The sequence below is a fragment of the Protopterus annectens genome, chromosome 11.part0 (genome assembly GCF_019279795.1).
Source record: "Protopterus annectens isolate FY-2018-M chromosome 11.part0, PAN1.0, whole genome shotgun sequence".
Classification (NCBI taxonomy): domain Eukaryota; kingdom Metazoa; phylum Chordata; order Ceratodontiformes; family Protopteridae; genus Protopterus; species Protopterus annectens.
In genome coordinates, this window is record NC_056745.1 from 608260245 (window position 1) to 608278577 (window position 18333).

At 42.9% G+C, this 18333-nt stretch overlaps 1 protein-coding gene across 1 annotated transcript in view; it reads right to left on the minus strand.

Annotated features, from left to right (window-relative positions):
• Positions 1-18333, minus strand: part of CAPS2 (calcyphosine 2) — a 2181571-nt gene that overhangs the window by 446294 nt on the left and 1716944 nt on the right. The window lies entirely within an intron of this gene.

The window sequence follows — 18333 nt, forward strand, 5'->3', positions numbered from 1 at the left end:
CAAAGCCTTCCTCAACTATGCCAAGAATATTTAAGGTAATACTCAGCAGTGTGCAGAACTGGTGGTAAATGGCACAAACTTCACTGACCAGGGTCACAGCAAATTTACTGGCTGATAAATTTAGCTCTAACTTCACCCCAACCCCCCCCCCCACACACACACACACACACACACTATCCTCAGTGAAATCACTACTAGCATATCCCCAAAATGTCATCAGGGAACATGTCCTGGAGCTGCTCACTAAAGCCAAAAATACTGATTTGACGGGCTCCGACAATATCCTATTTGCCTTATATAGCCTCCAAATGATCTATCAGGACCACATGAGGCATTCTTCAACTACAGCCTCAAAACAGGTTACATGCCAGGTGAATGAAACAAAATTGAAAAGTGAATGAAACCAATAAATCTTCAGATATAGGAGCAAAACAGGAACCACTTGTAAATGTCCTTGGAATTTATTCAGCCAAAAGCAGGTGAATGGACAGCTGTAACAACTAACTAAAGGAACTGCAGACCCATCAGTCTGACAAATCTAACAAGCAAAGCCATGGAACGAATTATGATGGAAATCATCAGCAAGGATGTTGGAAACCTAGAGACACTGGACCCATCCCATTATGGCTTTGTTAAGGGAAGGTCTTACCTACTTAACCTGGTAGACTTCTTCAAGAGGGTCACTATGGCTATGGATGATGGAAAAATGGTACATAGTGCCTACCCTGACCTGGCCAAGGTGTTTGATACAATACCCCACTCAGGTATTACTGACAAATTCTCAGAAGTAAGCATAAATCTCCTACATAATTCGCTGCATTCCCAGCTGGCTCACAGACAGGACCTAAGATGTCAGGATCGGTGAGATCACCTCCATCAAGAGACCGGTCACCAGTGGAGTACCTCAGATCTCTGTACTGGGCCTGCTACTGTTTGGCACCTACTTCTTGGAAGTCAAGGCTAATGTCAAAGGTCCTTAGCTCACCAAGTTCGTAGATGATAGAAAATCGGGAGCTATCATAGATTCCCCCCACAACACCAACATTCTGCAAAAGGGTCTAACACAAATAAATGACTGGTGTGAAAGCCACGGACTAAAACTCAATTTAAAGAAATGCACTGTAGTGCCCTTTAATTACTTTGTCAATAAAACACCCCTAAGAGTTAACCTGACAGTTAGGGATCTGAGAACATATGTAGACAGTAATCCGGAGTTTGACCTATACATAGCCAATATACTAATAAAATCATTCTATGTCACCCAAATCATAAACAAGGGTATGGAATCCAGGTCAAAGGAAGTAGTAGTAACATGACTCTACTCAGCCCTTATCAGATCCATCATTAAGTACAATGCCCCCTTTAGTTTGTACCTAGTCAGGAACTTGCAACAGCTGGAATGCTCTCAAAGGTACCTCACCAGGAGAATCTAGGGTATGAATGCCTTGCCCTACAGAGACTGCTGTAAGGTCCTATCTCTGTACTACTGGTTATGGAGAGGTGATCTCTGCCTATCATATAAGGCATCCTCACAGCTAGCTCTGATGGAATCTTGTACATCTGCAAGACAAATGACACCAGAAACACTAGATCCAAGGACCTGAACTTTGTCTGCAATATAAACAAAACCTGTGAGAGGGACTGATATGTGTCTCAAAGGATCCCCATGCAGTGGAATAAGCTCTCCATCTACATGAAGCAGAGTTCATCCCTGATCTTGTTCAAAAGAAACCTTGATTATTAAATGGGAAATCCCAAATTCACCCCCAGGCCTGCCCCTCATGTCTTTGATGGACAGAGGTTGACAATAAGTAAATTAATCTACAACTAGCATATACCCGTCCCCTCGCCACATAAATCTTAGCTACCTCTTTACTAACATGCCCTACCATATAGGCATCTAAGGATCTCTGGGAAAAAACTGGGTTGGGATGCACAGCTGGGCTTGTAAAGACCCTGGTGGTCATTAGCCTAGTATGAACTTATGAACCTATACCTAGGGACAAAGAACCCAAATCAGGGACACTTTTAAGTACAAGTACTATTGATGCCAAAAGTTGACAAAAATAAGAGAACATGAATTAACACGAATTCTTTGAAATAAAATAAATCTGCATTATTATTTGACTGTAATCTACAACTTTTACTCAAAAAAAAATCACTGTTTTAGAGACTGACAGTGCAACATTCAGAGCCAAAACCATGAACAATTGAGAGGTGTGCTGGAGTGTATCCCCTCAGGGAACTAGACCCCAGAAGTAAAGAGGAAATGCTTCTACACCACAGTGCTTAGATGAGACCACACCTGTGTTCAGTTCCAAAGGCCAAATAAGGAAAAAGACATCAGGCTGTTGGATGGAATTCAGACGAAAATTGCCAGAAAGATTTGTGGGACGGAGGGAAAGAACATGGTCAGGAGCTAGAGCACATTCCTCTTGAGACCAGAAAAGACAAGGAACATATTATTTCATGAGATCATGTCACAGAATGTGAAGAAATCATTCAGAACAGGAAGGACACAGGTGGAAGGAAAGAGCACAAGCAGCAGATTGTAGAGACTAACTATTCTTTGGATCTCCAAAAGTCCTTTTTTCACAAAGAAGGTTATGAACCCATGGAATGGACTATTAAAATGGGAGGTGGAGATGAAATTAACAGAGAAATTTAACAGGATATGGAAAAGGTGGAAAAAGGGTAGGAAGAAAGTAGGGAAGGAGATGAGGAATAAATGTTAAAGTGCTCAAAAATGCAGACTAGACAGGCTTATAGTCTTCCTTCTACTATCAATCTAGTTTGCCGGTTGACTTCCTTGATTTATAGGTGTTGGAAAGAAGTTATCCATATTAGTAACAGTCAGTTGTACATGCAGTAAAACAAAGACAGATGGTAGTTTAAGTGAGATGTCAACCGATCTTTTTTGAAAACACTAAAGTTTGGTGATCATCAAAAATGTCTGCCTTCTGGATTCCTCTTTCGGAAGGTGAAGATATCTCTTCTCAGTGCATCAAGCAAAGTGCTCTACAGATTAGTAATGTAAGTGTTTCTTCTAAAACAAGTCTCAAAATAATCACGCCAGCCTGTACAGCTAGTAAGAATGGCTGGCTTTTGTACAATTTCCATAATTACTAGTTTCAATAAACACATTTGATAAAATGGCTAAATGGATGGCCATATAACCTTGAAACTGATGTCTCAGCTCATCAGGAAATCAGTAATTTTGAAAATTAACTGCCAAAGCAAAGTTTAAGGAATTAGTCTCTAATTTCTAATTTGGATACAAAACAGAAAAAAAATGATTCTTTCAAATCTACAGAACCCCAAAATGAAATGATTACACTAAAAAAAGAAGCAGAAAAAGGACATTTAAGGAAATGGAATGCCTCAGTTCTGTAGGTTTATTAAAGCAAGAGTCCAACTTCTCCTGCAGTTTAACTCGATCTGTAGGTTTCCTTTCTCCTTACTGTTAGGTTCCAGTGTTGTACAGGTATCAGACACCTACCTCTTCTTTATAAAACCTTGATTTCCTTGCCAGCCTGATGGCAATACAGCGAATAAAGGAACGTCTATGACCCACACAAACTGGCCTTGAGTAACCACTCAAGTGACTGATGCAGCAGGCAGGAAAAAGGGTGTTTTCCTAGCCTGAAAAGGAAGGAGCATGCTGACATCTATACAGTGGAGCCCTGGCAAAGTTCAAAGAAAGAGAGAGAGCTGTCAAGCTGGGGGTGGGATGGACAGTACAGGGTACATGCCCCTTTGGGGCTGGGGTAGTGCTGCACACTGTAGTTTACCATGTCCAGCCAGCCATGGTATGATGCTATTCATGTGGGGGAAGAACTACAGGGCTAAGAAAAATCCAAGTGCCACAGGTGACAGTAGCACTCCTGAAGCTTGACCTACACTTCTACTGATAGAAAAAATTGATTCCATATGAGTCCTCATATGGAAGATACATGGGTTGATTAGGAGGGAAAGTAGACTTAATGACTGGGGGTACTGGCCAAATAAATAAAACTTTCATTTCCTTAAGTTGGAATCAAAGGAAGGGAAAGATCACTGACCCTGAGCAGTATCCTACCCTCACCAAGAATGATGCCACAATACAGAGACAAAATGATCAGCTTTAATAATTGGCTTAATTACTGGTGTCATTCTAAGGGGATCCAATGTCTGTCTGCCTGGGATGACATGCTTGACAAGCCACGCTGCTTCGCAAGGGATGGCTTGCACCTGTCACCCCTGGGCTTTCGGATATTGGCAAAGGCTCTTGCCACCCCCATAGTGCCTTTTTTTAGGCAAGGCTCAAATGATAAACCTACCGCCCTAGAAAACAAAAATGGAGAAAAACTAAGGGTAATACTGCTCAATGCCAGAAGTCTAAACCTCAAGATGCATGCCCTCGAAGCCCTCCTCAGTATGGAGAGCATCGATGTCTGTGCTGTGACTGAAACCTGGTTCAAGGCTCCTGAGAGCACCCCAGCACTATCAGGTTATACCTCATATCATGCGTTCCGGCCCCAAAATCCGGACCGAACCACAAAAGGAGGAGGAGTATCCATATTCATAAAGGATACCCACACCTCCAGGTTAGTGGCAACGCACGAAGCATCGGAGACCACCCAGGTGCAATTAACCATAGGTAAAACTGCCCTACAGTTTGTAGCATGCTACAGACCACCTTCTCAAACTCAGGAAACCCACACAGCCTTCCTGAAAACACTGGAGAGTATGAATGTCTCTCCAAACACCATCATATTGGGTGACTTCAACTACCCAAACATAGACTGGGAACATTACTCAAGCCCCAACACCCTAGCCCAAAGGTTCCTGGAGTTCATAAACTCAAATGCTATGGAACAACTAGTCACCATCCCCACAAGAGGAGAAAATATACTAGACCTGATCATCACAAACATGGGGACAAAATGCTCCACACCAGAAGTATATCCCTCATTGGTGAGATCAGACCATAAATTAATCTCATTGGAGATCCACATCCCGCCCCACCCCAGCAAAAAGACGACAGTGAAAAACTTCTCAAAAGCAAACTTCACACTTCTTAAGACTGGAGTGGTATCCTTCAAGGCCCCCGAGCCAGTGGAAACCACAACCCACACTGCTGAAACCCTTACAAATGCCTTCTACGAGCACCTCCAGGAATGTATGGATCAAGCAATCCCTAATAAAATCAAGACCCTTTCCACCAAAGGCAGGCGCCCGGTCTGGTGGACCCCAGCCATAAACAAACTCTACAACAAGAGGAGAAAGCTACTACATGACAGAGCAAAATCCCTAAAAGGGAAGGCATCTCTGATCAATACTAGCAAAAACTACGATCACTCATAAAATCATCCAAGGCCAACTTTGAGAGAAAAATCGCTAATGACACAACAGACAATCATAAGGCCTTCTTTAGCTGTGTTAGAAACCTGGGTGGAAACTCCCAGATATGCTCAGAATTAGTCCAAAATGATAAAAAAATCACTGAACCCACAGACATTGCCAACATACTGGCAGACAGGTTCAGTGCAAATTTCTCCTCCCTCCCCCAAAAGGAGAAATATCTATCCCACCAGAGTCTAGCCTCCCAAACATCTCAGATGCCCAGGTGAGAGCTGCTCTCTCTAAAGCAAAAAACACAGCATCAATGGGACCGGACGGTGACCCCAGCTGTGTGCTACACAAACTCAATGAGGAACTAAACCCACACATAAGGCTGCTGTTTAATCTTAGCCTTACTACAGGATACGTACCCAAAGAATGGCGTACGGCAACTGTGGTTCCACTCCACAAAGGCGGTGCTTCTACGGACCCTGGAAATTACCGCCCCATAAGCTTGATGAGCCTTGTCTGCAAAGCTATGGAGAGGATCATAATGGAACTCATAAATAAAGACATTGGGGACTTACAGACACTGGATCCTACCCAATTTGGCTTTGTCAAGGGCAGATCCTGCCTCTTGAACTTGGTCGACTTTTTCGAATCAGTCACTAAGGCCATTGATGAGGGTAAGGCAGTTCACACAGCCTACCTTGACCTAGCAAAAGCGTTCGACACAATACCCCACTCGGGCATCATAGAAAAGCTCACCAGCTTAGATGTAAACCCATATGTCACAAGATGGGTTGCAAACTGGCTCAAGGACAGAACACACAGGGTTAGAGTTGCTGGTGCCATGTCAGACTCTAAGCCGGTCACGAACGGTGTCCCACAGGGCTCAGTCCTGGGCCCCCTCTTGTTCGGCATTTATTTTTCTGAAGTGCAGGCAAACATAGGGGGATTGTGGCTGACAAAATTTGCAGATGACTGCAAACTGGGCACCATAATTGACACTCCATCAGACACAGACATCCTTCAGAGAGGTCTCATAGAAATGGATAACTGGTGCCAGAGCCATGGCCTTAAGCTAAATGCCAAAATGTATAGTCATACCCTTTGGGAAAAACAAGGTAACCCTAATTACCACATAGGTGGTAATCCATTAAACACGGAAGAAGTTATCAGGGACCTGGGGACCCAAGTTGACAGTAACCTCTCTTTTGACACTCACATTGCCAAAGTGGTTAGGAAGACCTTCTACATTGCCCACCTGATCATGAAGGGATTCACATCCAGATCAGGAGAGGTCATTGTACCCTGTACTCTTCACTTATCAGACCAATGATTGAGTACAACGCCCCATTCGAATGTAGCTTACCCGACACCTGCAGCAGTTGGAAAGACCCCAAAGTTCCTCACCAAAAGGATAAAGGCTCAAACATATGTCATACGATGCCCGACTGAAGAAACTCCAGCTCTATTCAGTCGCATACCGTCTGCTCAGAGGTGATCTGTGCCTGACATACAAGGCCATGTCCAACCCGGAATTAATGGACATGCTCCACCTCAAAAAATCCAAATCCACCAGAGCCACGAGAGCAAGAGACTTAAACCTCAACACGGATATAAATAGGATGTGCTGGAGGGACAGATTCATCACCCAGAGACTCCCTACACTATGGAACAGAATCCCAGTCCATGTGAGGCAGAGCCCCTCACTGACTCTGTTCAAGAGAAATCTTGACGAGTGGATGAGAGATCGTAGGTTTACCCCGGGAATCATCTCTGTGTCACTGCTGGACAGAGGCACAGCAAACTAATGGGTATAGTATTCTCATCCTAAGGGGTGGTGAAAGCCACACACACACTCTGGCTAGGCTTATAAATGCCCTAGGGCAGATAGCCTAGTATGAACCTATGAACCCACTTTTTTTTAAGCTTAACTTCTCACATATGTTCATAGGTTCATAGGTGTGTACTAGGCTAATGGCCCTTGAGCATTTACAAGCCTAGCCCATAGGATTACCCTGGCATCGTGCCACCCGACCCTAATTCCTAGTGCTTCTGGCGAGCAACGCCACTGGAGTAATCCCCAGGGTGAATTTTTTATTTCCCATCCACTCATTAAAATTTCTCTTGAAGATGGCCAGTGAGGTGCTCTGCTTGACATGTATGGGAAGTCTATTCCATAGCATGGTCAGTCTCTGGGTTATGAACCTGTCCCTCCAGCATGTTCTGTTGATTGTGGTAATGAGGTTGAGGTCTCTGGAGCGTGTGGTGCGGAGGGATTTCATTAGATGTGGCATTTCTAACAGAGCTGGGTCAGACATGGCTTTGTAAGTGAAGCACCGTCACCTCTAAGCAGGCGATATGTGACAGAGAATAGTTGGAGTTTTTTTGAGTCTGTCCATACAGGACAAGTGTTTAAGGCCTAAGATCCTCTTTGTGAGGTACTTTTGCGTCCCCTCCAGTTGCTACAGTTGTCTAGTGAGGTACATGCCAAATGGGGCATTGTAATCGATGACTGGCCTAATGAGGGAGGAATAGAGGGAGACAATGACCTCTTTGTTCCTGGATAAAAAACCCTTAGTAATGAGATGTGCTACATGGAAGGACTTCCTGACCACAGTGGCAATGTGGTGGTCAAAAGAGAGAGGTTGCTGTCAACCTGTGTTCCAGATTTCTTATAACACCTTCTGCATTCAGTGGACTACCATCAATGTGGTAATTCAAGGGAACTGGGTTTTTCCCAAGGGGGATGACGATAAATTTTTTAGTATTGAGCTTAAGGCCATGGTTCTGACACCAGTCGCTGGTGTCATTGAGGCCTTTCTGTAGGATGTCAACATCACTTGGGGAGTTAATAATAGCTCCCAATTTGCAGTCGTCTGTGAACTTTTTCAGCCAGAGTCCCTTCGTGTTGGCCTGGACTTCAGAAAAGTAGATACCAAACAGGAGAGGACACAGGACTGAACCCTGTGGGACTCCACTCATGACTGGTCACCAGTCTGACTTGGTGTCAGCTACTTTCAAACTGTGGGTTCTGTCTGTGAGCCAGTTTACAACCCACCTAGTGATATAGGAGTTGATGCCTAGCTTAGTGAGTTTTTCTGATTCCTGAGTGGGGAATGATATCAAAAGCCTTGGCCAGATCAAGGTAGGCTGTATGAACCACTTTGCCTTCATCCACAGCTCTGGTGACTGACTCAAAGAAGTCAACCATGTTGAGCAGGCATGATCTACCCTTCACAAAGCCAAACTGTGTAGGATCCAGAGTTTGGAGATTCCCTATTTCCTTGTTTATTAGGTCCATGATGATGCATTCCATAACTTTGCATATCAGACTCATCAGGCTAATTGGGCGATAATTCCCAGGGTCTGTAGTTGCTCATCCTTTGTGGAGAGGGATGACTGTAGCAGTGTGCCATTCAGTAGGGACAAAGCCTGAGGTGAGGCTGTGAATGAATAGAGCACACAGGTGAGGTGCCAGTTCACTCTGTAGTTCATATAGAACACAGCCAGGGATATTGTCAGGTCCCATAGAAGCTGTATTTTTGGCCTTGGAGAGTGCTGTTTTAACCTGTGCAGCAGTAATACTGGGTGCCTGGCAATCTACTTGTATTGTGATTGGTCCTTTGGGGGGGGGGGATAAAGTTAGCAATTAATCTGTCGGCCAGCATATTGGCAATATCTGTTGGCTTGATATAGGGATATAAGAGGTACCATTGTGCAGTAGCTCAAAGCAAATCTGGGTATTGCAGTGGAGATTCTTTACATAACTGTAGAAGGCCTTGTGGTTGTCTTTACTATCTGCTGCATTTCTGTTTTCATAGCTAGCTTTAGAGGATTTGATGAGAGATCTCAACCTTTTGTTGAGGCCTGATAAGGGAGTTTTTCCAGTCTTGGGACTTTGTCTTATTCCGCATCAGTTTCCTCCTTCTGTTTGTAGAGTTTGCTTATGGCAGGGGACCACCAGATTGGCTTCCTTTTTTTTGAGGAGAGTGTCTTGGTTCTATTGGGTATGGCAAGATCCATGCATTTGTGTATTTGTTCGTACAGTGCATTGGTGTATGATTCGGCGGTCATGCAACTATTCTCCATTTGCATGGGTGCCGTGAAGTTAGCCACCTCTGTTTTTAAGAGCCCAACGTTAGCTTTGGAGAAGTTTTTCATGGTGGTTACCTTTGTGGGGGGGGGGATTTCCAAGGTGATTAGTTTGTGGTTGGATCTAACCACGGAGTAGTTGACTATAATTGTAGAGCAACGTTTGCCCATGTTAGCAATGACCAGGTCAAGGATGTTGCTACCTATAGTGGGGGTAAGAACGAGCTGGTCCAGAGCATTGAAATTAATGAATTCCAGAAAGCATTGGGTAAGTGTATTGGTGCATGAGTAGTTTTCCCATTTAATGGAGGGGAAGTTGAAGTCACCCAGTATGAGTGTTAGGTTGAACCCTAATATTCACCAGGGTGGTTAGGAACATGGAGTGTGAGTCTTGGGACATGGTTGGGGACCTACAGCAGGCTACAACCTGAATCGCTGTCTTAACCGATGTTAGCTGCACCTGAAGTATCTCAGATGTGTTATGTTGGGCTACCAGCCTGGAGGTGTGCGCATCCTTTATGAATATGGAAACATCATCGCATTTGCAGCTTCGGTCCAAGTTGTGGGGCCGAAAGGTGTGGAATGAATTATAGCCTGGTAGTGCAGGGGTGCTTTTTGCTGCCTTGAACCAGGTCTCTGCTACAGCACAAATGTCGATGTTCTCCATTTTAAGGAGTGCTTCGAGCGAGTGCATTTTGAGATTTAGACTTCTATTGTTGAGCAGCATGACTTTCAGACTGCATTTGTTTGTAGCTGTTGCGGTGGTAATTTGGTCTTTGGAACACCAACTAAAAAAGGCACTATAGGGGTGGCAAGAGCCTTGGCCAGTATCCGGAAGCCCAGGGGTGAAAGATGTAGGCCATCTCAGGCAAAGCATTGAGGTCTGTCAGTCATGTCATCCCAGGCAGACAGATACTGGATCCCCTTAGAATGACACCAGAAACTTAGCCAATTGTTGAAATCAATAATTTTCTGCTTGTACTGAGGTATCATTCTGGGTGATGGTAGGATGCGGCTCAGGGCTAGGTTCATACCTGCCTGGGCTACATAATCCAAGAGCTCCTCCATGTCTCTTTTCATGTAGTCCAGGAAGGTACATCTCAGGTCATTCACACCCACATGTACAATGAGAGTCATATTTGTACCTGTTGTTGAGGGACCTGAGTGCGTGCGTTATGTGGCGGATCCTGGTGCCTGACAGGCAGCTTACTGTTACTTTCTCCTTATTCAACCTAGTGAGTAGGACATCAGTGTGCCTCACTATCAAGTCACCTATGACTAGTGTGTTGGGCATGTTGTTTTACCTTAGGGGATTTGGTTGAGTGGCACACTGTTTAGGAGGAGAGTTATGGGTCTCATGATGTCAGATGAATTTATCTCCACCTGCATGACATACCACAGAAACAGGGAAATATGTTGTTTTTATTTGTCAGGTGCTGCCCACAATTTTGCACAGGAAATCAGCCCTGTTGATGTCAGTAATATCAGCAGCTGCTATTAAAAAAATTGGTGGTGGAAGAGGGCTGCTAAACTGTTTTCCACTGCCTTTATTGCAGAAAGAAAGAGAAACTGTATCGGTGTTCCTAGTTGACAGTTACCACCTTTCTCTCATTGTGCTGAACAGTCCTGTTGTGTGTGTACGTGTGTGTGTGTGTGTGTAATGGGGGACATGAAAAATGGCAAATGTCTTGATATTTTATAAGAAAAATATTTACTGACTTTTCTCTAAATGTCACAGAAAGTTGTGACACTACTTATCAGTTATCTTAATACAATATAAAGCACTATAACCAAACATCAATGCACATCACGGACTTTATATTGGCGCTAAAATGAAAATAATGATTTTTTATTTGTTGATGGCATAGTTTGTCTTGCACAATTTCAAATTTCAGTAAAAGTCTTACTTGGGCATCTATAAAGATGGTAACCCTAATAGTTGACCACCTTTTCTGTACAGTGATCCACTTGTAACCCACATTTTCTGTAAATGCAACAGTTTTATAGAAAGTAGTGTTAATCTTACACATAGAACTATTGATTTGTCATGCTCAAGGATTACAGTTTTGATGGAGTGCTAGCATTTTGCAATATACCAAATCAAGGAATAGCAATGTAGCAGCAGTGGAAAAATATAATATACGAAGGCATTTGTGCCTCAGTTTAAAAAAAATCTCATAACACAAATTTAATAACAGACAGATATCCTTCCTTACCAATGTTGCAGTATTCTTCACTCTTTGGATATGCTGCCAAGGACAGCTGAATGCCTGGCCAGCATACCAAAGCCTTTAAACCTTCCATGTGCTGTACATCAGACACAAGTCCTTAATAAGTCTGAGGTACAGGAGAAGTATAAGTGCCTAATCTTCAGAACTTCTTTGCCGTCAGTCCAAATGCTACCTTTGAATTCGGTCTGCAAGCCATTCACTGAGTTGGTTCAACTACTGAGCCTTCTAAAGATAGGTGCCCCACTGGGATCTCTTCTTTCCTTTCTTTTTTTCTCTTTTACTTTAGTTTACATGTCAGTCAAGAAGGGTGTGGGAGTCAGATTCCTCATAAAGATAGACAAGAAAAATATATTTTTTCTTTGGGCGTTACACATGACCATATGCAGTGTAAGATTTGTAAGGCATTTGTCACTAAGACACTCCACAGTCATCTGTTGTCTCCTTATACTTATTTGGAGATCTATCAGTTAAAGCTTTTGGCTCAGGGTACCATGGCCAAATCCACCTGCCCTGATGCTGAGATGCCACTTAAGTAGAAAGCCAAAAAGGCAAGTACTAATCCTGGTGCTGTCCAGCTTTCACCAGACAGTGTTGGGTGAAGAACTGGAGAACTGTTGGTACAATCAGCTCCCTCTGGCATGAGCCAATTGGAGGTCGACACTGAGCTGTCTACCCATACATATGCTGAGGCAGTGCCTATGTTTGGTGTAGATGTGGAGGTGGAACCATGGCTGTTTATTTTGGATGGGCCTTGGGGGATTCCTCAAATACTTGTTAGGGAAGAGGTGACTGGTACCCTTACTGAATTTAGGCAGGGGTCTGAACCTCTTATATTTCTTAAAGTTGATGTTCCTTTAAAAAATAAGTAAACGATTAGGCAGGTGACTCCTGTGCCTACAGACCTAATAAAGAATGGCAGGATTTCACTCAGGAGCTTTTCAATGCTCTTATGGCTCTTAAAACCCCCCTCCCAATGGTTATCTGTTCTTCCACTCCTACAAACATCCTAGGGACTCTGATTAATTTGCTGAAGAGTTAGACTCTGGTGAGGCGTCATTGAATTACTCTTCTCAAATCCACTGTCCATTTGCCCTGGGGTCAAGAAGAGGATTCACTTTCTCATGAGTTCGCTATGGAAGAATTATCCTTTGGGGATACAGTGGTTCATACAATGGAACATTTTAATTGGGACTATTCCACGTTTTGATGTTCAAAAAAGGTATTATGAACCCTTGCAAATAAATTGTTCTTAGCCTACTGCAGTCCCTCCACTGCTGGATGCCCTTTTGGATACTTTCCTTACAGCTTCTCAGGCCCCTGATTCTCAACCTTCTGCCCCTAACAAGGTGGACAGGTTGTATAACGTTTCTGAAGCTCAAACATTTTTGTATAAAAGTTTCCTTCTGATCCTGTTGTTATTTCTGTAACCATTGATAAACCATCAAAGTTGTTGTCCTCTTCTAAGCTTTTACCTTCTGATACGGACAGCTGAGCCATGAATGGGTATAATATAAAAAGTATGTACTTCTCCTACCTTACCGTTCAGAGATATTAATTACCAGACACATATGACTATGTATGTCTTGACTCTTCTCTCCAAACTTGAAAGAAATCTGCCGAAGCTCTAGAGATTTTACTGGAATAAATCTTGGATATCTGGCCTGGTGGTTTGTGTGTTGAATTCTGACTGATACGCCTGATTGGGAGGCCATGTCCCTTTTGAGCTCTGCTTCTCGGGTGACTTGTCCATCTATTAAATGCAGTTATCATGCTACTGATGCCTCCTCTAGGGCAGCTACATCTGAATCTGTAATAAGGAGGTATTCTTGGTTGAACCTCCAGGCACTACCTGAAGACATCAAGGCCAAATTACTAGACTCCCCCTTAGACAATCAGAATCTCTTTGTAACTGTTGCTGAATTGTTTAAAACCCCTCAGTTTAAGGGTAAAGTTATGTAGGATTTGAAACAAATATTTGCCTCTCCTGTTCCCAAGTCCTGGAGAAATTATCCATATAAGCCTTTGTTTGTAGTCAGCCTAAACAGCCCTCTAGAGGCAAGAGAGCTTCTAGGAGAGTTTCTTCTGGACAAGCCTTCTCAGGGTTCTAAAGGTCAAAAGCCTCTCTTCCCTAAAAAAAAAATCTGCTGTGATTTGACACTCAGCCACTCCTATCCCTCAGCCAGATTCCTCTGTCCCTTAGGTTGAATCTTTCTTTTCATGTTTGTCAACAGATAAGCACTGACAATTGGGTGATTCCCAATATCCACACTGGTTATTTTATGGTATGGAAGTCCCTTCCTCCATTCACAGGCCTTCCTCAGCCTCTGCCTTGTCAGCGCCCACATTTTTATTTGGTTCTTCAGGATCTGGTGCCAGGTTTTTATTCCAGGATGTTTCTGGTTCCCAGGAAGGAGGCATGGTGGGGGCTCCTTCTTGTCCTGTCCTCTCTCAACACCTTCCTGAAGGTTCCCTCTTTCAGGTGTTGTCTGTTCAGACACTTTTTCTCTTTTGCTTCCTCAAGCTTTTCTGTTATCCGTGGATTTGAAGGACACTTAACTCCATATTCCTATTTAACCTCCCTATTCAATCGCCCATCAGGAAGTTTTTTACATTTCTCTGTTTCTTCCTCTCATTATCAGTTCTCTGTTTTGTCTTTTGGTCTTTCTACAGCTCTGAAAGTCTTTACCAAATGTGTGTCCCCTGTGGTAGCTTTCTGTGGATTTCAAGGAATTCAAATATTCCCTTACTTGGATGACCTTTTGATTCAAGCCCCATCTCAGCAGCTCCTGTTTCAAGATCTTCACTTGGCTATGTTTTTTTATATACAGTGTGGGGTTCATCCTCAATCTCAAAAAGCCTGTGTCGACTTCCTCTCAGGACCAAGTGTTCCTGGACTGCAGGATTCAGACCATTCCAATGATGGCTTTACTCCCATCTCCCAAGGTTCTCTCTTTCACTACTTATTTCCAGGCCCTTTTACCTCTTCCATTCCTTCCTGCAAGGGAATTTCTCCAAATCCGGGGGTACATGGCATCCACCATTCCCATGGTTTCCTATGCCAAACTCAACATGAGGAAATTTCAATAGTATCTCAAAACTGTTTGGCTCCAGCACTGCCATCCTCTGGAGTATATGGTTCCTCTCTTGTCTTGTCTCAAGCTCCAGCTCCCCTGGTAGAGCCACCAGATTTCACTGAATCCAGACTGATCTCTACAGGTTTCTCTCCCTACTCAAAAGTTGTAAACAGATGCTTCTGATCACTGTTGGGGAGCCTCCTTCAACAATGCCATATTTCAGGGTCTTTGGTCCCATCAATAACTGCCAGATCATATGAACATTAAGGAGATGAGGGCTCTAGTTTTAGCTTTATGAATCTTTCATTCCTTTTGGGGTCCCGGTCAGCTAAAAGTTCTAACAGGCAATACCACAGTCAAATTGTACATCAACAAACAAGGGGGGACAAAACCTTACCTACTTTGCAGGTTGACTTTTCAGACTTGGGATTTTGCAGGCCTCCATTACTTTTTTTAGGTGGTTTACATTCCTTCAGAACACAGTCTTGGGGCAGTCTCTTTGAGCAGGTACAGGACAAATCCTCACAAATGGATGGTTCATGGGGAGGTGTTTCTGGTCATTGTACTTCGGTGGGGTACTCCTCAAGTAGACCTTTTTGCCTCCCCTAGGAACAGACAACTACCCCAGTTCTGTTCAAGACTGCCAAGTCTTCTTCTGGTTTGGAATGTGAATGCCTATCTTCCTCTTCCTCTACTACCAAAGGTCCTGCACAAGATGATGTGGGATGGGCCCAACATTTTGCTGGTGACTCCCTTTTGGCACAGACAGCATTGGTTTCCTCTTCTATTTCATCTGACCAGGGCAGTCATCCTAGGTTACCTCACAGGATGGATCTTCTCATACAAGACAATGGATTTCTCATTCACTCTCACTTGCCCATCCTTCACTTGACACTTTGGATGATAGGGTTTTGATTCCTTTTAGACACCATTGTTTGGGGGAAGTGCTTTGGGTTTTGCAGGATACCAGAAAACCCACTGCTAGAAAATCTTATGTGACTAAAAAGAAGAAATTTTCTATATGGTGTCTCTAACATGACCTGGACCCTTTATTTTCTGTGGGTATTCCTCCTTTCTTATTTGTGTGAGTTGCTCAGTTCTCACTTGGCATATTTATCTGTTAAAGCTCATTTGTCAGCCATTTCCACTTGTCTGCCTTTGAATCAATCTCTGGCTTCTAGTTTTTAAATCAAACAAACTCTGAAAGACATCCATCATATTCAACCTTCAAGAAAGCCTACTCCTCCTTCTTGGGACCTTAATTTAGTTCATAAGAAATTTACTGAGTACCATTTTGAACCTGCAGTTTCCTCTTCCCTGTAACCTATTAGTTGGAATATTGTATTGTTGGGCGTTCTTACTTCTGCCAAGAGGATCTCTGAACTTGAAGCAGTCACGGCAGTTCTACCTTTTTTGTTTTTTCACAAGGACAGGGTGTTTGTTCATACCAGTCCTTATTTTATGCCCAAGGTTAGTCCAGTCATCTTTCTTCCTGTTTCCCTTCTCCACAGAATTCTAGTGAAAGGAATCTTTAAACCTTGGATTTAAGCAGACAGCTCAGATATTACCTAGACAAAATAAAACATATAAAGAAATATGAGCATCGTTTTGTTTCCTTTCATGACAGGAAATTGGATTTGGCAGTGTCTAAGCAAACCATCTCCTCAAAGAGTTCTAAAGCTATTTCTTTTTGCTGTTCTTTTCATGGCAAGCAGCTTTCCTCTTCTGTTTGTGCTCATTCTATCAGGGCAGTGGCATCTTCTGATGCTTTTATCAGAGGTCTGGATAACAGATCCATCTTGAAAGCTGCTACTTGGTCTTCTGTTCAAAATTACACCAAATACGTTGGATGTCATTTTTAGGACCAGAGTGGGTTTTGCCAGTGCCATATTTCATGGGTTTGGGAGGGCTCTCCTTTGGCTTCTTCCTGCTATACTTTCTAGCAGCGTTTGTAATCTCCCAAAAGTGAATACTGCAACATTGATAATGAAGGACACAGTGCAGCTGTGTAGGATCTTACAACAGACATAGATGTCCTTCTTCTCACTGTTGCAGTATTCTCTCCCTCCCTTCTAATCTGTTACTTTCTGTTGCCTTCTTTCTGGCCGAGAAGTCTTTCTTACATCATTTTCTTCTTCTTTCTTTCCTGGGTGAACATGTTACTGCTTTCCTCTGTGGTTGCTCTGGATCTCTTGAGGCACTTCAGTTCTGAGGATTAGGTGCACATACAACACATATGTACCTTCCACCTAGAACATGTGTGTGATGTACAGTGCCTAGAAGGCATAAAGGCTTTGGTATGCTGGCCAGATGTTCAGCTATCCTTGGCAGGATATCCCAAGAGTGAAGAACATTATAAAAAGTGAGACGTGAGACATCTACTGATATGGTAAGATCTTACACAAATGTACTTTGTGCCGTTTTGTGTACTGTGCTTGTAAAATACATTTGAACAAAAACAGCAAGCACATTAGTATATTTTGCCAACATTCAGACCAAAGGAAAACATTTTTCCTATACCTGTAGATGCTGTTGAATAGCAAAACCAGATGTCTGAAACAGTGATTAACTGCTCTTGGATTTCAGTGGAACCTTTCACACATCAGAAGGCGTGTCAGGGAGGGTCTCTCAGTACTCAAAGGTACTACAAAATGACAGTCTTTAAAAAAGCATCCAATTTAGCTACTTTCTTTGGACGGAGTTCTATAACTGTTGGAAATAACTTAAAACAGGCTCTGACAGAAATGTATATGATGGTCATGCAGGAAAAATATTTAAGCATTGCTGCTACAGAAAGCATGTAAGATGCCTGTGCCTTACACTGCTGCCACTGCATCTCAGTGGGAAAGGAAGACAATAGTATTTCCTTATGACTTGCATGACACACACATGCGGGACTTAAAACTATTTTTTTGGGAAGGGGACAAGAAAGCAGTAAAACAAGATCCTGTTAACATGGCAGGCTGGCTGCAAGTTATTTTGTGGAAACATATACTAAAACTTTATAAGTAACATGATGAGTGATTTTGATACATTAAGATATGAGAAAAGAAAGATACCATAAAAAATTTAAGTTTCAAGGCAGAGTTTTCCTTTAAATACCAGTGTAGCTTTCTCATATATGCCTAATGTACCACCATTATTAGTAACACAAAAGTCCAGTTGTGTAAGTAAATTTATCATAACAGATGTTCTAACAGATCACTGCTGCAGTAGCCTAAGCTGTTTGTGTTATATCCTTGCAAGAATATGGCCACCGGCCAGCTTTCAAATCTTCAGGTTACTTTTGCATGTGACCTAACTGCTAAGAGCTCAAGCAGACCCCCATAAAAGCAGTAGTTTGGGTGTCAAAGTTCAGAGCTTTTTGTCTCATGAAGGGCAATTAAAAGGTAGGAAAGGCAAGGAAAATGTAATACAAAACATATGTAACACTATATAATAATGGTATACACCATCCACACCCTGGCAATATATCAAAAATAAAACAAGGAAGATGGAGGGGGGCTACTGCAACAGTGATCTATTACAACATCTACTGTTATGGTTAAGTTTACTTACATGATTGCACTATGTTCAATATTACATCACTGCTGCAGTAGCATAAA